The sequence below is a fragment of the Ceratotherium simum genome, chromosome 2 (assembly GCF_057802395.1).
Source record: "Ceratotherium simum simum isolate JZ-2026a chromosome 2, ASM5780239v1, whole genome shotgun sequence".
NCBI lineage: Eukaryota > Metazoa > Chordata > Mammalia > Perissodactyla > Rhinocerotidae > Ceratotherium > Ceratotherium simum.
Genome location: NC_141901.1, coordinates 30,316,348 through 30,341,508, shown reverse-complemented (window position 1 = coordinate 30,341,508; position 25,161 = coordinate 30,316,348).

Genomic DNA, 25,161 nt, shown 5'->3' with positions numbered 1-25,161 from the left:
GAAATGACATAGTTGGATCTGTTTATGTAGATCATTCTGGTAGTGCCTAAGAGAATGAATTAGAATGGGTAAGACGAGAGGCCAGGACGCAGGAGGAGGCCATTGTAATTGTTCAGACAAGAGCTGAGAAGGGCGGTAGTAAAGGAGAGGAAGAAACGTTTCCCAGGAGGAGTTGACAGGATCCAGGATCCTATTTCATCCTTGGCAAATTCGCAGCAGAAAAATTAGGCGTCAGCTGTTTTATTATGAGGGTCAGATCTCGAACTCAAGCAGTTTACTGAGTTTGATGAATTCACACGGTTTATTACCAAATTCTACTTTTTAATTTAATTTCAACAACAATTTTTTAAATGCCAATAATGTGCTAAACCACATGTGGTTGGTTTTGGGGTTACAAAGATGAGGATACATAGATTTGTGGCTGGGGATCCTTAGTCTTGTCTGATCTGGTGGGGACAGATACATGATCCACAATCACAGTGTTGCCCATGTTACGTACAACGTGCTGTGGGAGCGGAGAGGAGAGCCCGGGTCTAACTCTCCCAGTGGAGTCAGGGAAAGACTTCCTGATCTTGAAGGATAAGTAGTAGCAAGAAGGGAATTTTAAACAGAGAAAACAGTGTGGGCAGAGGCACAGAGAGGTGGCAGCATATAACTTGTTCAAAGACATCTGGTGTAATGGTTAAGAGTATGTCCTCTCAAGTTAGACAGCTTGTGTTTAAATCCTAGATCTTTTAATTCTAGACCCTAGGCAAGTCACTTAACTTTCTGTGCCTCAGTTTCCTCATCTTTTAAATGTGGTTATTAATAAGACCTATCTCATAGGGTTGTTATGAGGATTAACAATACCTGTAAATTACTGAGAGCAGTGCCTGGCACATAGTAAATTCTCAATAATCGCTAGCAGTTATCTTTTTTTTTTTTTAGATTTTATTTATTTATTTTCCCCCCAAAGCCCCAGTAGATAGCTGTATGTCATAGCTGCACATCCTTCTAGCCGCTGTATGCGGGACTCGGCCCCAGCATGGCCGGAGAAGCAGTGCATCGACGCGCACCCGGGATCCCAACCCCAGGCCGCCAGCAGCGGAGCGCACGCACTCAACCGCTAAGCCACTGGGCCAGCCCAGCAGTTATCATTTGACCAAATATTTAGGAGTTAAAGGAAGAGGGATGGAGGAGAATGAAAGGCGCAGCTATTCCTGCTTTTCCTTAAGAATATTCATGGGTGTCAAATAACATAGGCGTGAGGGCTCCTAGGACCAGGTGAGCCTTTAATAAAAAAAAAAAAATAGATGTTAAATTATTGCTATGGACTGAATTGTATTACCCCAAAATTCATACGCTGAAGCCCTAACTCCTAATGTAATGGTATCTGGAGACGGGGTTTTGGGAGGTAATTCGGATCAGATAAGGTCATGAGGGTTGGGCCCTCTTGATGGGATTAGTGACAATAATAATGATGACAATGACAACAACTATGACAACCGACAACGATGACAACAATGACAAGGAGGAAGAAGAAGAAAAGAGAGAGAGAAAGAAAGAGATCTCTCTGCCATGTGAGGACACAGTGAGAAGGTGGCCTTCTGCAAATCAGGAAGAAAGCTCTCACCAGGAACCAAATTAGCCAGTCCCTTGATTTTGGGCTTCCAGCCTCCAGAACTGTGAGAAATAAATGTCTGTTGTTTAAGCCCCCCAGTCTCTGGCATTTTGTTAGAGCAGCTCGAGCTGACTAATACAGATTTTGGTGCTGAGAAGTGGGGTGCCGCTGTAAGAAATACCTAAACATGTGGAAGTGGCTTTGGAACTGGGTATTGGGTAGAGGCTGGAAGAGTTTTGAGGTGTGCATGCTAGAAATGTTAAGTGATTCTGGTGAAGTCTCAGACAGAAATGAGGAACACATAATTGGAAATCGGAGGAAAGGTGACCCTTGTTTTAAAGTAGCAAAGAACTTGGCTGAGCTGTGTTCTAGTGTTTTGTGTGTCGAGGCAAAATAACCAATAACCGTTCTATAGATAAGAGAAATAAGGTGAGTTTACTTGAGGCAGAGTGAGGATTATAATCCGGGAAGGCCTTAGAAAGTGTTCCAGAGAAGCATGGTTTTCAGTACCATCATATCTTTTTAGGACAAAGAACATACTTAAAGGCCCCCAGCATACATTTTCATCAAAATTTCGAAGAGGTATTCAGTTGCAAATTAGCAGGTCAACGTGACTGTGATGTCAGGAAAGGGACTAATCCTGGCTCTCAATAGGGCCTTACCAATAGGGCGTAAGAGGGGAAGCGTGCCTTCTTATCTTAAGAGTTCATTCTTTTACTTTAATGGTTAAGCAGGTGTACAATGTATGTTTGATCGGCCATAAGTCAGGCTTTTTAGTTCAAGCCAAATCAGTTTTGAACGTGAATAGTTACCCCGTGTACCTCAATATGTGAGAATCTCTTGTCATGTGGAAGGTAGAACTTGCGAGTGATGAAATTGGATATTTATCTGAGGAGATTTCTAAGCAAAGTGTTGAAGGAGTGGCTTTTTTCCTCCTGAATGCTTATAGTAAAATGTGAAAGGAAAGAGATGAAATGAAGAGGAGATTGTTCAGCAAAAAGGAAACAGAATTTGAAGATTTGGAAAATTCTCAGCCTATCCATATCGCAAAAAGTGAGAGAGCTTGAGAAGAGAACTCTGAAAGTGTGGCTGAACAACCATTTGATAAAGAGGTCGTGGGTGTGACTCATGGACTTAATCAGGCATTTCAACAGGAGCCAGGAACAGAGATGCAGTTACACCAGCAAAGACACTGCCAGTTTGAACTAAAGGGGACAACCCCCCCCCCAAAGAAACAAAAAACGAGACAAAAATGAAGGAAGACTGTCAGACGTCTTAGATGCTATAGGACTGGATCATAGAGCTATTCAGGTATGAACATGTTCTATTCTTCAAAAAAAGGGAAGAAGGACTCTGAAGATGATTCAGAGATGATCAGGGCTACTGCTTGTGATAAATAAGTGTCTGTTGTTTAAGCCACCCTTTCTGTGGCATTTTGTTATAGCAGCTTGAACAGACTAATACAGTTGTCTAAGGCTTGAAGAGGGAATTTGAACTCCATAACAGCTGGTGAAACCTGGGCTTTAATCCTGGGCGTTTTCAGTTTATCCTCTGGAGCAAATCAACTAATTACTCACAAATCACCATATTTCAACAGCTGGATTCAAACAACATATTCCTCTGCAGAACAATTCCTCACAGCTTACTGTTTGTAAGGCCAAGACTTGTCCTGTAAATTGGAGGAAAATAATAAAACATGGGCCCTCAATGTGGTCGGTGCCCAGGCAGGGGACAGTAGTGCATTGGGTTTCATTGAGCTTTCCTTTCAATTAATGCAAACTAATAGCACCTCTTCTATGCCCCAAGTTATATGTAATGACCATTGTGCTGGGGAAATCCTGGCCCAACTGTGACCCCCAGGCCTCCAGTAATGGAAAAGATTGAAATATGCTGAGATTATTCACCCATTTGTCTTCAACGATAGTCTGTCTTTTGGGCATCCTGTTAGTCAACTTTTTGAACTGATAATTGCTGCCTTTTTGGGGATGAGAGGATGCCCATTTTAGGGTTTCTCCATGTCTGTCCTTATACTACGAGGTGTCACTGGCTAGTGAGAGCTTCTTTCTTTCCTTCCCATCACCCCCACTTTCCTATTCCAGACCCATCAATGTCAGCCAAATCTCACTAGAGTTACATTGTTGGTGAGGCGCATTTGCTACACCCTTTCTCTGCTGGGTCTGGAGCCTGGAAACACAACAATGGATCAAAGAAGCAGAAAATGTATTACACACTTACTCTGCTTTCTTCCCAACAAGGCACTGTGAAGAAGAATAATAGCTACCGATTTATTGAGTGTTTGTGTGTGTGTGTGCGTGCATGCATGCCAGGTTCTAAGCACTTGACATGCATATTCTTATTTAATTTTCACAACAAGTCTGCGGAATAGGAGTTGTTATCCCCAATTTACCGACTAGGAAGCTGAAACTCAGAGATTTTAAATAACATATTCGAGGTCATTCAGCTGGGAAGTGGCAGTGTTGGGACTTGAACACAAGTCTTTCTGACTCGAGAGACCTCTCCCTTAACCACTTTGATGTTCTACCTACCTGATGCTAAAGCAATGCAAGGCTTGGTCCTTGCCCACAAAGAGAGACATTGTGCTGATTTTTACGGACTCTTATAGGGTATACACCCAGGGGTTATTATAAAGGGAAGTAGTTTAACTCGAGACTGAGGAGAGTTAGAAAATGAAGAAATGCTTCCAGGGACATGCAGGAATGAAGGTGGTGGGAGCAAGGTCATAGTGTTAAACGTGACTGCAGGTCTACTTCTCAGAGAAGGAGGCTGTGACCTGGGTAGACGCCCCACAAGGTGACTATTGGAGAAGGAAACGGAAGTACTTGGGTGCTCAGGTGGTAGTTTTACTTCCTCTTACAGACCAAGTTTCAGTTTTAGAAAAGTAGAGTCATGCATCACTTGATGCAACAGTTCTCTTTTTATAAATGACAAAATGGTGGCTCAGGGGAGGTGACTTCTGAAAGTTACACAGTAAGTGTTTGGGGAACAGTTGAACAAGGGTAAAAAGCCTGAGAAGGGGACCCACACTGAGACATGACTTCAACCCAAAGACCCTCCTCAAATGAGCAACAGGGAGGCTGAAGGACCAGCTGGATAGTGTCCTCTGAAGGACAGTCCTTTGGTTAGGCAAGGTTGGCATCTCCACCAAACTCTCCTCATCCTCTAGAGATATAAATCAGAGAGAGTGGTTGTTTTTCCACCCATGAAAGAACGTCTAAAGCATTTGAGCCACTCCCTGGTCATCCGCAAGCAGTCTCAAACATTACTTTGAGGTGGAGTAATGATGTGTGTGTGTGTGTGCGCACAGGTACATATGTGTATGAGCACGTATCTGCATGTACCGTGTGTGTTTGCGTGTGTGTGTAGGGAGTAAGGATTCAGGTTAGTGGCGAAGCATCACAGCATAGAGAAGTGGCTAACAGAATCAGTTCTGGACCTAGAGAGGTCTGTGTTCAAACTTTTGCTTTGCCACCTTCTGTGTGGCAAGTTAATTAATCTCACCATCTTGGCTTCTTCGTCTGTAATATGATATGTGTAATGTGTATGATATGTAATGTGATAGCTCAGCTATCACAGGAGAGTTTGTGAGTTGCCCATCCTAATCCCAGCCACCACTGCCCTGGGTTGGAATTGACTCTCTTCTCCCCCCAAGGGCGCACAGTCAGACATAATATACTTATATACACGTGCTTGCCCTTAAACATAGTTAAAATTCAAATAGTACAGAAACATGAGTGAAAGGTAAGTCTCTCTCTCGTGGCTTAACCATAAAGAATCTGCTTCCTTCTAGACATTCTATGCGGGTGCCATGTCTTCCTTTCGAATGCCTATCTCCCTGCATCATTACAGTATCTTTCAGGATATGAGTGGAGAACAGGCCCAGAAACTTTTGGCACCAGGCCGTGTATTCCCTCTCTGAATAGCTGCCCATCTCTCCCTAGGGAGATTGTGTTCCAAGGACAGAGAATACCAGCTTCCCTTTTTCTCCCATGAGGAATGTCACTGGGGCTTCCTACAAGAGCAATAGACATCAGACTTTGGAACTCTCAGAAATCCAGGTCTTGGGCCAACCCCATATTCCTGTCTCCTGCTTCCTCAGTATAGTAAGAACAGGGCAGGCCTAGAACACCAGATCCATTTGAGATGCTAGCTGTGTAGACAGTGTCAGAGAGAAGGGTGTGGTTTAGAAACACAGGAAGTAGAATGAAACAAGGACCGACAGGCTGGTGCTCAGGGCAGAGGGCGGAGTAAGACAGATGGACCCATGGGAGCATTTGTATAGACTGCTGTAGATTTATCCTGATTTAATTGTCACAGAACGACAAGAGGGAGGAAGTAGTTAGTTGTACATGTTACAGACGATGAAGCTGATGTCTTCAGAGAGGTGAAGGGCCTTTGCAAAGGTTGTCTGCGTGGACGCTTGACCCAATGTGCGTGCCCTAAGCATCCTGGCTGCTCACCACTTACTCAGCAGCTGAGAACGCTTGGGAGGTGGGGAAGAATGTGTTTAGCAAGAGAATGGTTCATCTGACTGAGGTGGCTTTAAACTGGAATTCAGGGGTAAGGGGAACAACGCCAGACTGTCAATTGTCAACTGTGGAGAGCAAGGGTTCTGACATTGAAAGAATAGCAGAAGTTTCCAGCTATTCTAAGGAGGGGGAAATAGGGGAAATGTGACAAAAACAATACTTAAGACTTCAAATATGGATCCACTTATGTGCAGGATGTAGAGACTAAATAAAGAAATGCTGACATTTTAACACAAAGTAATATGGCAGAAAGATCTCTGAGAGTGTATCAGCACAAAGAACCTGGACGAGGAATCAAAAGTGTGGGGTGGAGGCAGAGCTAAGTAACCATGTGAGGGTCTTAGATAAGCTTAGGTATTTAAAGGCCTTGCATAAAAGATGGAAAGATCGCTAAATAACCAGGAAAACACGCAAGAGGTACAGATGCACAAAAATAGTATTGGTATAGGTAAAGCCCAGGATGAGATGCGGCTTGCAAAAATTATTATGGACCAAAAAAAAAACCAAAAAAGTGAAGTTACCTTTGAAGCAAGAAGCTGAAACAAGGGCTGAATGATAGGCCCATGGCTTGGGGCAGATGGGATAATATTAACAGACAACAGAGAAAGCAGTCCTACTTTGCTTCTGTCTTCTTTATCAAGCAAAATGACTTTAACACAGAGAAGGGTAGAACAACATGATTAAGAGGGAATTGAAATCTAAGATAGGTGAAGCGACAGTACAAAGCAGCTCTAAATGACTGTCTTCTAAACCCAGGAGAATTACTTCCAAGGGAGCCAGAAGAAATTGCAGCTGTGACCGCAGAAATGCTGCCCTGAACTCTGAAGAATCATGGAGAATGAGAGAGCCACACAACTGTGTACTTCCCGATCTTCCCTAAAGGGAAAAAGGTAGGTTCCCAAGGCTTAACATTGACACCTGGCAAAACCCCAGAGCATATCATGAAGAAGACTTAGCAGAGGAAATGGTGTCCCTTTGGAGCTGGCATGAGTTCATTAAAACAAGGCAAGGTGAGTTGAGGTAACCACATTACCTCTTTTTGTGATGGGGGACTAGATTTGTGGATGAGACACACAAGGTGGGCAAAGAGGTTGATGCTGTTCCTCAGAATGAACCTGCAAATGAGAAGAAGAAATGTGGTCTGAACGATGCCTCCAGGAGGAAGCAGGTTGAAGGCCCATTCCCAAAACATGTTAGTAAAGGGACTCAGGGCTGGGGTCTATGAAAGGCTCCGTGATGCACCACTCTTCCCTACCTGCATTCTGAACAAAGTGAGGTAGCAGACAAAATGGTCAGCAGATGAGAGCTAAAATATCACTTTATTACTGATAAAGGCTAAGTTGGAGGACTTTGCTTAGTATGAGAGCCAATTAAACCCTTCACTTAGACAGACGTATCCACTTAGCCACAGGCAGCGTGGACGAGGGCAGGCTTCCTGGAGAGAAGAGCAGAACTCATGTTCTCTGTAGGTGACTCCCTCTCAACAGAGATAAGGGTAGCTGGGATGAGAGCATCCTGTTTATTCCTCCCAAATTCACCAACCAGATTAAGCCACTACTTTTCTCCTGGGGAGGAGCAGTGACAGGTGGGAGATGGCAGCAGTATCACATCCACACGTGGAAAGAAACGACAGGAGCTGGAGGAAGTGTCCCCCCAGTTGATGTCATCCTTTATTACTGTGCCAGTGTCACTGTTACTGCCATTTACTTGTCTGCATACTTCACCAGCTACTTCCTTTAGTCACTTCCTGGCACACGGAGCATCCTCGATAAATATGGAATGGGATAACTAAAAAAAAATTTAACATTTATTTTTCGTTGTTGGTAAATCCTGTTTGTTCCTAGTTCCTACTTTCCTCAAGGGCCTCCACCCATTAAATCAATGGTAGTTGTTTCTAGAGAAAGATAAACACTGCCTAGACAAAGGAATCACTGCTCAGTTTGTTTCAAAATAAAGTTTAAGTCCATAGCAGTGACTGTCGTCTGAAAACTGCTTTGCAAGAGCCAGGCTGACAAGGTTTGTTGGCATCCAGAGAAACAAACTTAGCCTATTTTTATTTATTCAGTTTGCAAATTGGGTAACTTGAATTGAATTTTTTCTTAACTCAGAGTGTCAGGGGTCCTAGGCTGGCCAGGTCAGCTTGGTTGAATGAAGCACTTTGCGAGGACCAAGGTAGAGGATTACGTTCTCATATGCTTCAGCTGTTGGGCGGGCGGGGTGGGGGTGCGGCTAACAAAACAAAATCTTTGCTTCCACGTCGTATCCAGTTAATGGTGGAAGCTTCATGTACCAGGTCCAGGTTGGAATTCAGGGTCTGTTGGTACGACCTTGTGCAACTTACTGAACCTTTACGAGTCTTCATTCCCTTAGGCATAAAGTGGTGACAAAAGCCTTACCTCTGTGAATGCTCTGCCATATCTCTCTTAACTGCTGTCAGCCTGCCCACATCAGCAGCTGTGGCCACCGCATAATCCAGCCCTGTACTCCAGCTTAGAAAGCACTCCGGAAGTTGGCTTCTTGCCATTCTCTTCAAATGTTCTCATGTAGACGTGCCACTCACCCCCTTGGCTGGAGATCTCCATTTTCTTAGCTAGTACAGTTGGATTTAGAGATCTTACCTCAGCCTGGCACACGGTTCAGGCCAGACACCCTCACAGAATGCCCCATGAACAGGCCCAGAACCTAATGAGGCTCCTTGGACACTGTTAGCCAGGCCACCAGAGCACTGTGAGCTGGCTGACTGAATGTGCTGGCCTCTGCCTTTCCGGGAGGTCAGTCAGACGATTTATAGGACTGTCATGAAGAGGAAATAAGGTTTTATAAAGAGCTCAGCACTGTGCTTGGTATACAGTGGGTACTTGAGCGTGTTAGTGCCCATCCTTTCATAGTACATCCCAAGGGGCTGTCTCAGGGAGGGGAAAAGATGATGGCTCTTCTTATTTAAAATGCAACATTTCAAAAGAAACAGCGAGTGGAGGGAGCTGGTGTGGGAATAGGCCCAGAGAAGCAGGGCACTTTTTATCTTAGCTGAGATTTATCTCATAATAGCTACTTGGCCCACTGACTGTTTAGTCACTTAACCCACAGTCACCCCTGTTAGTCACTGCTCCTACGCTAATTCTTATCACAAGTATGATTCCTTGTGTTTATTTTTAAACCCAATCTTACTGCCATTGGAAAAACCAAAGTTGGAACCCAGCAAAGCAAAGTGAACAAAACCTGCAGGAGAGATGAACACTCAGAATCAGATGGATTTATTAGCGGAGAACCTTGAAAGTCAAGAGAATGTTGACGAATCAAGAAGCCCGAGAAGGGCTAAGGTTTGGTCTCAAAGAATCCAGCAGGGCAAACACCTTAGTTCGATGCAGACAAGGTGAGGATCTGCTGCAAGAGCCCCAGGCCAAGCTATTGGTCTCCACGCAGTTCTTTGAGTCACACTTGCATGGTAGGGCTGCAAAATTGTTGCTGAAGGATGTCGTAGGGTTTCCGAAAAACTTGAAGAATAGTGTTAATGCTGATGCCTCTCAGGCAGGCCTGGCTTTACGAGTGTGATACCTGTGCGGTCGCACAGCACCCTACTCTCAGAAGGAGCCGGGCTCTTGGTTTATGGTCTGCTGCCACAACCTTGAAATTCTTAACAGTTTTATCTTTGAACTTGTGTTTTATAAGAAAGCCTGATGGAGCATGCACGCGGGCAGAGGAGATACTCCAGGCAGCATGTGTGCTCGTGTAGGCCAGGCCTCCAAACACAGCAGGCAGTGGGTGTTTTACATGCGGAGCTGTTGGCCTGACCATCCTGCATGCGTGCCTGGGGCGGTCCAGGGCACTGCAGGGCATGGCCCTGGGGCCAGATCGGTGATGATGATGGTGGCAGCAGGGGCAGCAGTGGAGGCATGGCTGTGGGACAAAGGAGGAGCTCCACAGTGGCCAGTGCTGGAGTCTGTGCTGGGAGGCTGGCTTGCCTGTCCATCCCTAGAGCCTGTCCCTGTGCCATCTGCACAGATATTAACTTTCCAGCCTGAGCGCCAGGACGGGAACTGCAGGCGCAGGCAGTAAAATTTGTCGGCAAATTATTACAAAATAAAAGTGTACATGTGGACACTGCAATAAAGCGTACAAGAGAGTTATTACAATTCTTCTAAGAGTTTAGAATCTCTGGGTTTGAAAACTGCTGCAACATTGCAACGCAAATATCCACAGGCTTAGAAATAGAAATTAAGTTTAAAGATCATCACATTCAATGGGAAAGAACACAATTTTCATATGACGCTTTGGATGAACCGATTATTAATGAAGAAGAAAATTTAAAAATTAATTTTTCCTTGTAATTGAAGATGCAGCCATATAATGCACACACAGACATCTTGAATAATATACAAATCATGATGCCACTTTTAGTTTCTTTTTTTTTTTTAAAGATTTTATTTATTTATTTTTTCCCCCCAAAGCCCCAGTAGATAGTTGTATGTCACAGCTGCACATCCTTCTAGTTGCTGTATGTGGGACTTGGCCTCAGGATGGACGGAGAAGTGGTGCCTCGGTGCGCGCCCGGGATCCGAACCCAGGCCACCAGCATCGGAACGCGTGCACTTAACCACCAAGCCACGGGGCCGGCCCTCACTTTCAGTTTCTTCTACATCCTCCACAAGTTACAGGAAATGTCAGCGGAAACATGAAAATGCCATTGTAGGAATTTATATTTGAAATTAAATTTAGACTTCCACAAAACTGAATTGTGTGAAGAGTTAAATCTTTTTAGAAAAATTGTTTTGCAAGAATCATCAGCTCTAGATGGACTAAAATATATATTTTGAGATAATTTATCAGAAACTTATCCTAATGTTGTCACAACCTATAAAATACTCTTAACAGTTCCAGTAATGGTTGTATCAGCAGAAAGATCCTTCTCGAGATAAAAAATTACCAAAAATTATTTGCCATCTTGCATTTGCCAAGAGAGCTATTGCTTTCAATTATATCAACAAAAATGAAGTTGCTAAAAGCATAAATTTTGATACCCAAATAAATGAATTTCCAGAAAAGCAAGCCAGAAAAATCTCATGGTCAATCAAGATATCACATTAATAAAGTACTATTATTTATTGTGTTATGTGAAACTATGATACCGAAATACTATATTTTTGCAATTTATAAATTTATGTTGTTATTCATGTATCACTATGATGTTGTATAAGTAACACAATCTTTTTAAAGGAAAAAGCTTTATATTTTAGTACCTTTAACTGCATTTCCCCCCACCTTTTGAAAGGGTCCCTGCATTTTCATTTTGCACTGGCCCCACAAATTATGTGGCTAGCCCTGGTCTCAGGGCTACTTCTCAGCTAGCCTTAGGCATAATTGTGGAAAAATGATCATTTTTCTTGTCTGCTTTGGTAAAAGCCTCGAGTGCATTCTTATAAATGAGACAGCTCTGGAGATAAAGCAGCGACAACAGGTGGCCTCCTCCTCTGAGGTGAGAGCCAGGAGCCACGCAGTCAAGAGACCACTCATTCACTGGTGACTTCCAGTCTCAGCACAGGGCTTGGCGCACGCCCAGTGAACATTTGTTGAATGGAGGAGTTGTGAACGCCACCATAAGAGTGGGGGAGGCTGAGTTTCAGAGAGTGTAAGCAAAATATTCAAAGTCACAGAGCAATCGGGGGGTGGAGGTGACCAAGACAGGATGAAAACCAAGGTATGCTGACTTATTCCTGTGTAGGATTTTCAAGCTTGTTCCTCGAAACACTCATTCTGGGAATGTTAATAGAGCTCTCATAAAGTCAGGTACAATGGCAGAGCAGGTTCGGGAAATGCCAGCTGAAACAGAAATAGACAGGTTTTGTTTTGTAACTACAGTGTTATCAGCATTGTTAACATTGCAACGCACACTGTGGCTCTCCAAGAGAGGGATATGTATACAGTCTTTCCTCAAATTGGTGATCACAGGATCTTTATTTGGTGGACACTGTTCCTCAGACACAGCCTGGGAAATGGTCATTTTGTACCTTCCTTTTTGTTTTTTTTCTGAGTGGGGTCTCTAACAAATAACTAAAAAGGGATGCCAAAATCCTTCGGCGACCAAACTCTGGGACTCAAGCGGGAGTGCAAACTCAGCTCTTGATTACGGAGCCAGGCAACATGGTGCAGGAGAATGAGCGTGGATCCAGAGCCTGGGAATCTGATTCCTCTCTTCTCCCTTTTAGCTTTGTGATGTTAGATAAGTCACCTCACCTCTCTGAGTCAGTTTGCCCAACTCTAAAATGGTAATAATAAAATCTATATCCTGGGTTATCGGAGGTTTAAATGAGATAATGTATGTGACATAGTTGAGTACAAGGCCTGGCATATAATAGCTGCTCAGTAAGTATTGGGTCAAGTTTCTGCAGTCAGCCTATTTTCTGATTGGAGTAGGGGTGGAAGGCTGAGTGCAGGGACGTTTTCCATGAGCTCAATTTCTGTATCCAATTGTCTATCTCACTGTTCCATTTTGACATCTAACAGGCATCTCAAAGCAAATCTCTTGATTCCTTGCCCCTAAAGCTGAGGCCTCCTCCAATTTTTCCCATTTCAGAAGATGGCCCCACTACCCACCCAATTGCTTAGATCCTCAGTCAGAAACCAACCTTGACTTCTCTCTGTCCATCACTCCCCACACACATTCAGCAAGGCTTGTCAACTTGACTTCAGATCTATCCACTTCTCACCATCTCCACCACTGCTTCCTATTTCAAGCCATCATTACATCTGACCTGATGTAGCAGATGATGTTGGTGCCCCATTCACATCCCACAGACCTTGCAACTTGGTTCCTGATTGCTCCCCTCCTCCAATCTTGAGAGGTCACTCTGCCCGCCTGCTGCAGGCTAGAAGTGCTGGGGTGTTAATTCCCACTGCCCCCCTAAAAGCAACCTCAGCATGGGAGTTGGTGCGTAAAGACCGCAGCTCCCTTGCCTTTCAGGTGGGAATATTCTGAGGTGGATTTTGAACTGTTTCCACGGGTTTCTCTGCCAGATAAAGTTCCAGTTACTTACTAGGGTAACTGGCTTAATAATGCACCCTTTGTTGCTTGCCTTCCCTTCCCTGTATCACTTCCCCACTCTCCTACCAAGGTGTTCCCCACGTCTCCTAAATAAACGATTTGCACTTGAATCCTTGTCTCAGGTTTTGCTTCTATGCCAACCCAAACTGAGACTCGGGCTTACTGAAATAGCCTCTTCTCCTCTACAAATCCTTCTCTGCACATTAGCCAGACTGAATGCTAAAAATGTAAAGTGGATCATGTCTTCTCTACTTACAAGCCTCTGCTCACTTCCCACTCTACTTAAATTAATATCCCAAATCCTTACTATAGCTCCACGTAATACAGATTCTGGCCCCATCGCATACCATTCTCTCTTTCTCTTCACTCTAGCCATGCTAGGCTGTTGTTTACATCTTCAACGCCCAACTCACTCCTGCCTGAGGCCATTTACACTTGTTCCTTGTGCCTGGAAAACTGATTCCAGAACTTCAGGGCTGAGCTCCATTTTAAAATTCCAGTCCCGGCACAAATACCATCTCCTCTGAGATCTCACTCTAAAGTAGCTGTGCCATCCCTCCATTACAACTCTTCAGAATTATCTTGATATCTGTGTATTTATTTATTGTTTATTATCCCCTTCTATAAGGCCCCTGCTATTAGGACAGGAACCTGGTGTGTCTTGTTCTCATTTTGTCTCCAGAACCTAGAACAGAGCTTAGAACTCAGCACAGACTTTGAAACGTATTTGTTGAATGAATGCATGTATGTACAGTGTAACATCTTGTTTGTCTTTAATTGTGTCAAATGATGGTCCATCTGTTAATAATTATCATATGTATTATAATTATTTTACATAAAACTTATTTAATAATTAGAAATAAAACAAAGGATCACTAACCATGAAGAGATTCATTCACTCAGCAGTTAGGGAGCATCAGAAAGGTGCCAGGCACTGAAGGTGTCAGCTGAATAAGACAATCTCAGCTCTTTCATGGAAAAACTTGTGCAATAATTGAGAATGCAAACTGAAAGAGCAGAAGTTGTCTCATGTCAACAACCACAACAGCATCACCAGTGACACCTGCTCTCTGAGGATGACTGCCAGTTTTCCCCAGCACCTTCCCTTCACTATGGTAGTTGACCCCCATGGCAGTGCTATAGGTAGCCTCATTCTTCAGGCAAGGAGACTAAAGCTTACAGATGTGAAGAGTCTTATCAAAGCTCATACAGCTTGTAAGACACAGCAGTGGGACAGGAACTTGGGGATTCCAGAAGCTGTGCTCTTTCCACTTTCTCCCACTGCATCTCCTGCTCATGCACAGTCTGGGCACAGAGCAGATGCCCATCACGTGCTTGTTGATGGGTGGAAGGATGCTTTCTAACACCATAGGGAGCTTTCTCCGCTTGGGAGCCCCTTGGGTGGCTTGACCAAGAGACACTGCCAGCTGCTGCTGCTGCTGTTCGTTCAGAATTACATGGTCACTGTGAGAGGTAGTTGGCTTCTTGTAAAGCAAATTTACTATTGGTAATGAATATTTGATGCAGGTGCACACCTGCTAAATAGATAAGTTATGTTTTAATATATCGCTAGTGGAACCCATTAATGAAATACATTGGTTAAATAAATAATATGTGTAATCTGCTAACGTGTGTTGGTGCCTGGTGCAGTAAGCCAATCTTGAACTAACAACTGTTAAAAGAACTGACTCGTTTAAGGAATAGATTTGCTCTATTTGAGGACAGGAATTAATAGGTTTCTTCTTAGTTGTAAATAATAGATTGATCTTTGCTTTACAAAGTGAAATCTGTAACGTAGCACTTGTCTCTCTACCCATTGCTTAGAAAAGCCCTGCCACATGTTTGCCGGGCTAAGAATGCAGTATTTTTGTGAATCAAGTAACATAAGGCAGGGATGAAGAGAGGAGAGTGTAGAGAAGAAAGTACCAGGGAAGAAGCCAGTTGGGGTTATAAAGGGCAGTTTGCTCTCTAATTGCTAGGTGAGGTAGGAGGTGAGGACAGGTGAGTGAATTGAACTCTCTTTTTGAGGGGTCGGATGTCACAGTGGAAAGTCAGTGTACCATCCAGAAAAGAACATTAGACAGGAGGGTTACATGTGTCTCTGGTTCACTGATCACTTTATCTAGAGGAGAAAAAACTCTCACCAGGCACCCCAAGCTGCCTGATCTCACTCCACCACCACAAACCTCAACTGAAAGAAAGGAAGACCCAGGGCTGATTTGGTCATCAAAGGATGATGTCTTGCTTTTATTAAGTGTGTTATAAAATAAGTACTAAGAAATACACAATGGACCATTGAACTCACAGGATTGAATCTAGTCCTACTCTCCGGAGCCCTGGGAGGTATAGGGATTTTCCCAAAGCCCCACAGAGCCAGGCCTTGACTTGACGTCAGCCCGTCTCCCAGTCCAGCTCCTTCTTTCTCATCACCACCCTCTCTCTTGCTTTGCAGCCTTTGTCTGTCCTCAGCTGTCTTCGTGTGGTGTGTTGATTTCTGCCCCCATGTGGTTCCAGAGGAGCCAGGGTAAATTCCCTCCTCGGTTTTCTGGCATCTGTTGTAACCGGATGCACTAAAGCGGGTAAGTAATTGCAGCCTCTCCCATAGAAAACAACATACATAGAGCCGACGGAGTGTGTTATATGGTGTGTTCCTGGGGCCTTCCATCCATCCCAAACGTTCCGTCTATACCTCTAGGTGTTGAGCGCTTCTCGTTTTTGTCCATAAACCCTAATTCCTCAAAGGGGCTCTTGTGCCAAGACTCAGGGATGTAGTGACTCACTGCTACAAAACCTTAGAAACAAGAGAAACAAGAATGCCCTCTGAAAGATTAAACAGTGGAATGAGCATGTCATGCACGGTGCACACCATGCCCTCCTCCCACATAGGACAAAGTCTAGGACCACCCCCTCACCTCTCTCTCCAGCCTTACCTGCCACCACTCCCCCAGCACTCTGCACTCCAGCCTCAACAAATGTCTTTCCATTTGCTGTCCTTATCTGGGACATGTTCCTCCCTCTGCCTGAGACGCTTCCCCTCCTCCTTCTCCCTCTCCCTTCCCTTTTGACTTCCCGACCCCTTCTCTTAATTGGGTCCCCTACCCCTCTGCGGTGGATACTGTGGGGCTCCACTCAGATCCCCCTTTTGGAGTCAGCGTACTCACCCCCAGCTGCTGGAAACGTAAGCAACTTCTGCAGCTCTCACCGAGATTTGCTTTGGGCCACAGGGAAATGCCTCCCCAAGGTCATGACCCCTATCAGGGGGCAGCACATAGCCAATGGTCAGCTGGTGTGGGGGTACAAAGGCTCAGCCCCCTTGCCTCAATTTAGGCCCACTCTTCAGGGCCATCTCAGCTTCAGAGTTCCCCATAAGACTGGCTGGCGCCGTGGTTGAGGCCTCAGTGCAGGCCAGCTTCTCCCTCTGCCCAGTCCTGCAGTCCTTACTTTCTCACGGGTGTATCTCCTGAGAGAACCCTCCAGTCAACTTTCTGTGCACACTGTCCATCTTACTCTGTTTCCCAGAAACCCAAGCTAAGACAACTGTTGCCAGGAGTGATCCCGGGAAGAAGATACTAAAATGCAACCTTGGCAATGAGAACCTCAACACTGAGGGTGGGTGGAGTAAGGATCGCCCCTCGTGGGGGTAGCGGTGCAACTGTTAAGACTGAGATAGGATGCTCACGGAGGGGGAGGCACTGGCTCGTGCAATATCTTGAGCACTGGAGAGGTGTGAGGGCGACAGGAACGAAGAGCACTTTGGAATTGGGTGGCAGCTGCTGAATGCCAGTGATTCATTGAAGAGAGAGGATGACAAGCTCAGAGTGGGATTATTCACTGATTCTAGGCAAAATGGGAAAGCCAGAGGGCTTCTTTGGCTGCATTTAAGGGAATCCTAGTCTCTGTAGTAGGGTGAGGGAGAGTGGAGAGTCTGTCTCAGGGCTCGATTGTGAGAGGAGCAGATCCTGAGAGGAAGATGAGCTCTAACCCTGGCAGGGCTCCAATGCCAAAGTCAGGGTCCTAACAGAGAAGGAATGGGACCCTGAGGCTTGAGATGGGGATATCCTAGTAGATGTGGTTGAGAACCCTGGACTTACAGTTTTTCCTGAAGCCACTGGGCCCACAGAAGTGGCCCACTCCCCCTTGTTGGCAGAGTCTGCAGACCACGTGGAGGCTTCCATGGAGGCAGGAGTCTTACAAGAAGATGCTTGTTTCCCTCAGAACCTACCTCCATCTCCTCTCCTGGCAATCAGACCAATCATAAGAGCCAAATTTCAGCTGGGCCCACTAAAGAGGAGAGAAGCTAGAGGCTGAAGGAGCTGTAGGATCTGACTGATATGCACCAACAGGAGCTGGGAGACTATGCTTGGGACTGGATCCTGAGGTGTTGGATCAAGAGGGATAGAAAATAAAGTTGGGGGGCCGGCCCCGTGGCTTAGCGGTTAAGCGCACCCACTCCGCTACTGGTGGCCTGGGTTTGGATCCGGGCGCGCACTGACTCACCGCTTGTCCGGCCATGCTGAGGCAGCGTCCCACATACAGCAACTAGAAGGATGTGCAACTACAACATACAACTATCTACTGGGGCTTTGGGGAGAAAAAGAGAAAAAAGGGAGGAGGATTGGCAATAGATGTTAGCTCAGGGCTGATCTTCCTCACAAAAATAAATAAATAAATAAATAAATAAATAAATAAATAAATAAGTAAATAAGTAAATAAGTAAATAAGTAAAAAAGAAAAGAAAGTTGGATAAAGGAGTATTTATTTAGATATAAGAGCACTCGGAAGGGCTATCTCAATTTCAGAGCTCCCTATGGGGTCAAGTGTGGCCTCAATTACAACTGCATTGCAGGCCAGCTTCTCTCTCTGCCCAAGTGTGCCTTTCTCACTTCCTTATAGGTCCTTCAACCTTCTCTAGGTAAGTCTTCAATCAACTTTCTGATGCAACTCTCCATCCCAGAGTCTGTTGCAGACTCTCTCCTGTGCACTCCCAGTCCATTCTGTACTTCCTCTATTGTAACACTCGTCACACTGGCTCACTCTTCTGCCCCTAGTGCCTAGCATAGCACCTTGAACCCTGGCACAGAGTAGATGCTCAGTGAGTAGTTGTTGAATGAATGGTGAAGTGAATGGGACTTAGAGAGACAGAATGGCTCTCAGGCCAGAGCAGGACTGAATGGAAATAATCACTATATCTAAAGAAAGAAGGGGATTGGCTAGCTCCAGAATAATGATAAAAGGCAAATCTTAGAACAGTGTCCAACCAGGTAGCATCCATGAGCGATTGCCTTAGCCATGGAATTTTGCTTATTCTGATCCCATTAAGCAAGGCTGTATCTAAGCTGGAGATGTGAGAAAGGGTTGCAGCAATGCACTTGGAGCATTCCCATCACATGGGTAAGACCCTGCTGTGGAGGGAGGTGCCCCAGAGCTGACCTTAGCCTCCGGCCATTGCACTTTTGACCCACCCACCACACCCTCCTTTTATCCTGCTGCCAGGCTCACCAAATAACTCCAGCTGTGGTTTGGCTTCTCCCATAGGCCTGTTGACAGGTCACGGGGTATGCAAGTCCATGGAGCAGTTATGATTTCCTCTTATAAATGAATTAACTCACATTCTTATTTTATACATCCGTCCTATTCAATGGGAGTCTGACCCAAAGAGATGGGTCTGCTCTCACTGTGCTGACAAGTCATGTTTATGGCCCTGAGAGGTCCAGGGCCAGAACCCCGGTTGTGGGTGAACTCACTAAAAAAATGATGGGGGCTAGCCTGATGGTGCAGCGGTTAAGTGCCCGTGCTCCGCTTCGGCGGCCCGGGGTTCACAGTTTCGGATTCCGGGCGTGCACCGATGCACCACTTGTCAAGCCATGCTGTGGCGGCGTCCCATATAGAGCAGAGGAAGTTGGGCACAGATGTTAGCCCAGGGCCAATCTTCCTCAGCAAAAAAAGAGGAGGATTGGCATAGGATGTTAGCTCAGGGCCAGTTGTCCTCACAAAAAAAAAAAAAGAAAGAAATGATGCATTCCCACCCCTCTCCCCATGTTGACTATGGGGATCCTGTTGGCTTTTTCCAGGGAATACCCTGACCTCACCATGTGCTAAGATCCTATTCTCTGTTTTGGGATTTCCGTGAAGAGCAGGGCAAGGACTGTGTTGTCAACTTCCTTTTTACCTCTAATCATACTACCTGGGGCTGGGCTCATAGTCATTATGTAACAAAGACCAGATGAACAAAATGTCTCTGCGTTACATGGGGTCCCTTGGAATGAGGGAGTTCCTCCCTCAGGGTGACTAGTGCAGAGGTCTTTGGGGCCTGCGGAGTGAAGTGGGTCCTCTGCAGGACTTCACACGGGGTCTGGGATGCTTATTGCTCTCAGCGAGCCTGGGAGGGTTTTTTGGGGCCTACAAGTGGGCTCTGAGCCTCAATTTGAGAAATAGTGGTCAGAACCAAATTTGTTTCTTATGGCTTGGAATAAAACCATTTGTATCCTTTAAAAAAATCCTCTGTTGCTGTTAAGTATATAGGATTTCCTTGATTTTACTCTGGGAGAAACTGAAGCTTAAGATTACCATTGCCATGATCATTATAGAAAAATCCTTGGTAGCGACTAACTGTTTTCCACTCTGAGTATATGGAAAATTCCATATTTTAATCCCCACTCTAGCGAATGGATGGTATTATGTCAGACAGTGACGGCAGACTAGACATATTGACCCAATCAATGTATAGATTTTACAGTTCATGGATTTTAAGATGTACTTTTTTTTTTTTTTTCACATTTATCATCTCTGAAGTTGGGATAAGTCTTATAATCGATGTCATGTCATAGTTTAAACTGGAAACAATTTTTCTTTCTTAGTATTACATAAAATTATGGTGTCTTATAGTTGATAGTATCTTAGATTAGATGAAATATGAGAGTAAAATGTTCTACAGCATTCTTGGTTGAGGGGAAGCAAGGTATTAGAATGGTTTTTTTTTTTTCATTTTTATGCTTCATACATAAAATATTTTGCCCTATGGGGAGGAAAATAATTGTTTGAGAGGAAGAAACACTTCCCAAAATAAAATTGAGGAAGACCAGCACTGCTCAAGAACCCCGGGTGCTGGCCTCTTGCTGGTCAGGGCATGCCAATACGTGCTTACCTGGGTCTCCCTCTCTGGGTATCACCTTGGACCTTTCCCTCCCTTCTCTCACTTATAGAATCTTACCTCTCCTATCTCCCAGCCCCAGTGAATTAGCCAATTAGATGTTGAATGGCTGTTGGATATGTAGTTGTAGAGTTTAGAGAAGAGATGTTTGGGATGGGGACAGAGAATTGGAAACCATCGACCTATAATGGCAATTGAAATAAAGGGCATAGATGACGGTGCCTTAGGGGAGAGGAAAAACACCTGTGGGGACAATGGTGGCAGTGTGATCACTCTCTTCTCTCCCTTCCCTCTTTACCCTTAGCATTTATTGAGCAACTACTAAGTACTGGTCACTATGCTCTTTAACATTCACTTTCTCATTTAATTTCCTCCTATAATCTTGAATAAGGAAAGTGAAGCTCAGAGAAGCCAAGAAACTTCCCCAAGATCACAGAGTTGGATGCATCTGTGCCATTCCAAAGCCCTTGCTTTTTCCACTCACTATGGAATATCTCTACCAGGGTGACACTAGCAGCTGGGAGATTCAGATTCTGACCCACATGACTTTATTTGTATTTTCACTGGGCTTTTATTATCTCAGGACATTCAAAGATTTAGCCTTTCTTTTCTCCCAGAGTTACATACACACTGCCAGCCTGACCTTTCAATCTGGGCTGCTCTCTGGTTCTCCTAGGTTACTGGCCAGCTCGGACAAAGGGAGAAAAATAAGCTATCATTCTTTCTGGGAGTCGAATGGCTGCACCCTTGTAAATACCTAGAAAAAACAATCTTCTGTGAATTAAGCTCTTTCATCAGCTATCAGCTGGATTCTAAATCATTGATAAGAGGGAAAACTTCCCAATTCATTGATCAAAACGTTGAGGTTTTATCAACTCAACTCAAATGAAAGCAGCAACATTTGGGACAGTACTCAGCAGTTATTCACTCTCAGAGAAGAAGCAGTTCTTGCTTTCAACTTGGAAAATGCTGATATTCTCAGGATTGAGATGGGTGACATTTCTTCTATCTTTATTTATCATCCAAAAAACAACACCAACAGAGTTTCTTGTATGTAGAGCACACTGTATTAGGTGCTGGAGAGCCAACAGAGTAGTGGGTTAACACTAAGTCCCAGATTTCGTAGGATCATCCAGATTTAAAATATTCACTTGTGTGGTCCTCATCAATGCACTGGAATTTGTCAGAAATTTTATCCTGACTTTAGTTTGGAGACTCAGGTTATGATAGGCATATCTTTACAGGTTTCTTTAAGGACTTGGCAGTTATCTTAGAGTGACTGAGCATGCATAATATGCACTGGGCAATTCTATTCAATTCAACAAACGTTTAAGGAATGATGGTTAGCCAGGTATGTGTTATGCACTGAAGTTAGAGATGAAAAAACATGTGGCAGCTCTTTGTTTCCTGCGCTATAGGGCAAAAGGTAAGGAAATAGAAGCTGAGCTTCCAAGTAAAGATAGGAGACTGAGTACATAGATTTATCCCCTCTCCCCTCAAGAACCCATAAAATAATAGTAAAATCACAGAAAGGTGTAATCTCCCTACAATGAAGAGAATGAGAGATTTCAACAAACTTCTGGAAGGTGGAAAATAGGTAGAGTAGTGGTACCTGGTGAACTAGAGGAAAGGAAGGGCCACAAGGAAGGAGAAGACTTAGATGTCAACAGGCACTGGAACAGGACATCAGGCATATGGTGGGGGAGTGGGGTGTGGGGCCGTAGAGAAACGGAGTAGTTGGAACCGTGTATGAGACAGTCAACCTCTCCTTGCTCCCCACATTGAATGCCTAGCATCAAGGCACTTACTTCCTCAACTCAGGCAAACAGACAAACAAACAAAAACACAAAAACAAAAAATGGGGATTATCTCTAAAGAAATTAAATGGATGGCATAGCAGACCAATACAGGAAGTTCAACATCTGATTGATAGGGATCCTACAAAAAGAAGGCAGAGAAAATTGAGGAGAGAAAACTGTCAAAGAAATAATAGAAGTAAATTCCAAGAGTCAAAGAGTAAAGTCTCCATATTGAAAAAGCCTGCCACATTCCTAACACAATCAATGCAAAATGACTCAAATCTTGACCTATCATTGTGAAACTCGAAACTCATGGATGCTTCTAAAAATTTCCAAAGAGAAAACAAACAAACAAAAACAGAACAAGAAAACAGGCAACGGCCTGGCACCAGACTTCTCATCAGCAACATTAGCTGTTGGTAGTCCATGGAGAAATGTCTTCAAGGTTCTGAGGGAAGAAGAATTTTATCCTAAACTCCTATACTTAGACAAACTAATAGTCAAATGTGAAGGCAGAATTATTTTTAGGCTTGTAAGAACTGGGAAATATTATCTCCCATGCACCTTTTCTCAGGAAGTTGCTTGAGAATGCACCATATCTAAATGAAGGGCTTAGCTAAGAAAAAGAAGTGGGATTCAGGAAATGGTGGATCCTGCCCTGGAGAGTAGCAAAGTCCATTCAGCAGGCCTAGGATCTGGCTCAGAAGACTGAACTGGGAGAGGCTTTTTGAGGGGAAAAGTTGCAATTGTATAGTATGATTGAGAATTCATTGATTTTTCAGCTTCTTTTCTAATATATCAGTGGTTTAGTCGAATCCCAGGAGTTTTGATATGTAGTATTTTTACTTTTATTTAAACTATATTCTAATTTTCATTGTGATTTCTTTATTAGTTATTTAGATGATGTGGTTCCTAATTTCTAAGCATATGGAGACTTCTAGTAATCTTTTTTCTTATTGAAATCTGGCTTAATTTTATTGTGGTTAAAGATACTCAGTTTGATTTCTATCCTTTGAAATATGTTGCGACTTGCTTTATGGCTCAGCATATGGTTAATTTTTATAGGTATTCTGAGTGTGCTTGAAAAGAATGTGTAATTTGCAGTTGCTGAGTGCAGTGTTCTAAATATATCAATTAGGTTAGGTTTGTTATCCATGTTGTTCAAATTTTCTATATCCTTACTGATTTTTGTCTGCTTGTTCTATCAATTTTTGAAAGAGGTATATTTAAATCTCCCCGTTTTTATAGATTTGTTTATTCTCTTAGTAGTTCAGTCAGTGCGTGCTTCATTTATTTTGAAACTAAATTATTAAGTACACAAAAATTTTAAAGCGTAATGTCTTCCTGGTGAATTAAGCCTTTTATCACAAGGAAGTATCCCTTAATCTCTAGTGATACCTTTTGCCTTGAACTCTATGATAGAGTTCACCAGCTTTCTTTGAGCTGGCATTTGTATGGCATATCTTTTTCCTTTATTTTACTGACAACCTCTCTGTTTCCTTGTGTTTTACATGTATTTCCTGTAAAGACCACATGGTTGTGTTTTGTTTTTATAGCCAGGTTGATCATCTCATCTTTTAATCAGAGCGTTGAGTCTACTTACCTTTAATATAATCATTGATGCATTTGGGTTTAAGTCTCCCATGTAACTCTGTGCTTTTCTTCTTTCACCTGCTTCAAGTTCCTTTTTTATTTCTCTCCTCTTCTTTTAGATGGAGTGCTAAAATTCCCTCTTCCAATAGCTTTGAAGTTATACACTCTTTTTATTATTTTATTGGTTACCTAAGAGGCTACAATATGCATCCTTGACTTATCATAGTCCACTATTCATTGGTACTTTTACCTTCTCCCCAGAAAATACAAAGATCTTAGGCACTTAAACTCTATTCCCTTCTGACTTAACATGCCATTGTTGTGTATTTTAACTTATGTATGTTTAAACTTCATAAGACATATTTATCATTGGTTTGTATAGCCAATATTATGCACATGTTTTCCCTTTTCAGTCCTCTCCATTTCTTCCTACATTTATCTTGTTCCATCTGGGATAATTTTTCTTCTACTTAAAGTAACACAAAGTTTCCTTTAATGCAGGTCTGCTTGTGACAAACTCTCTCGGTTTTGCTTGTCTGAAAGTGCCTTTATCTGACTTCATTTTTGTTTTCTGCCTCCAGAGAGGATTTTCTTTTGCTTCTACAAGGCACCTGGGGGCCCGAGCAATCAGGGAATCACCTTAATTTAGTTTCAGGGGTTGAGACGATTGGAAGCTGAGCTGTAGTCACTACAAGTGTTGGTCCACCTCTGTTTCATCCTCACGGCTCTTCAGAGGGATTTATTAGACCCTCAAAAGCAAGAAGGGTTTATTAGGGCCTGTTCTTCAAATTTTGTCCCCCTACTGCCTGGAAGATTTGAAATGCTCTGAAATGAGCAAACTTCCCCAAGGGAAAGATGTTGATCTCACTTCTCTATATTTCCTTCTTCTTCTAGATCTTGGCTTGGTAATTCTTCACTATCTTGTTCGCTCTTCAATATTTTCAGATGACTTCTTCTCCCTCCCTCCCTCCCTTCCTTCCTTCCGTACTCTCTGTCCTTGTGTACTCTGTGCCAGGCCCCATGATAAGGAACCAGACACAGAAAGACAGGGGACTCACAGTTGAGTGGGAGAGACCTTGCTACAGAAGGGTCATAGCTGTCAGCATATAAATTAAATCTGGGTATGATGCATCTCCAGTGTAAACCAATCATTGTAATCCAGTGTAATAATACAGGAAAAAGTAAAATGAGAAAGAGCAGAGAGGAACAGATGGTAATTCTACCTGAGGAGATTTAGGAAAGTTTTGTGTGAAAAGTTTTGGTGCATAAGGAATATTTCCAAGTTGCCCGGAAAACTCTCTTACATGTAGGAAACCTAATTTCCCAAGAGAATTCTATCATTGAAGCACAACTAAAACACACAGACGTTTTTGTAGAGATCATTTAAGTTTAATGAACATTGATTGAGCTCCATATGTTTGTCAGGCACTGTG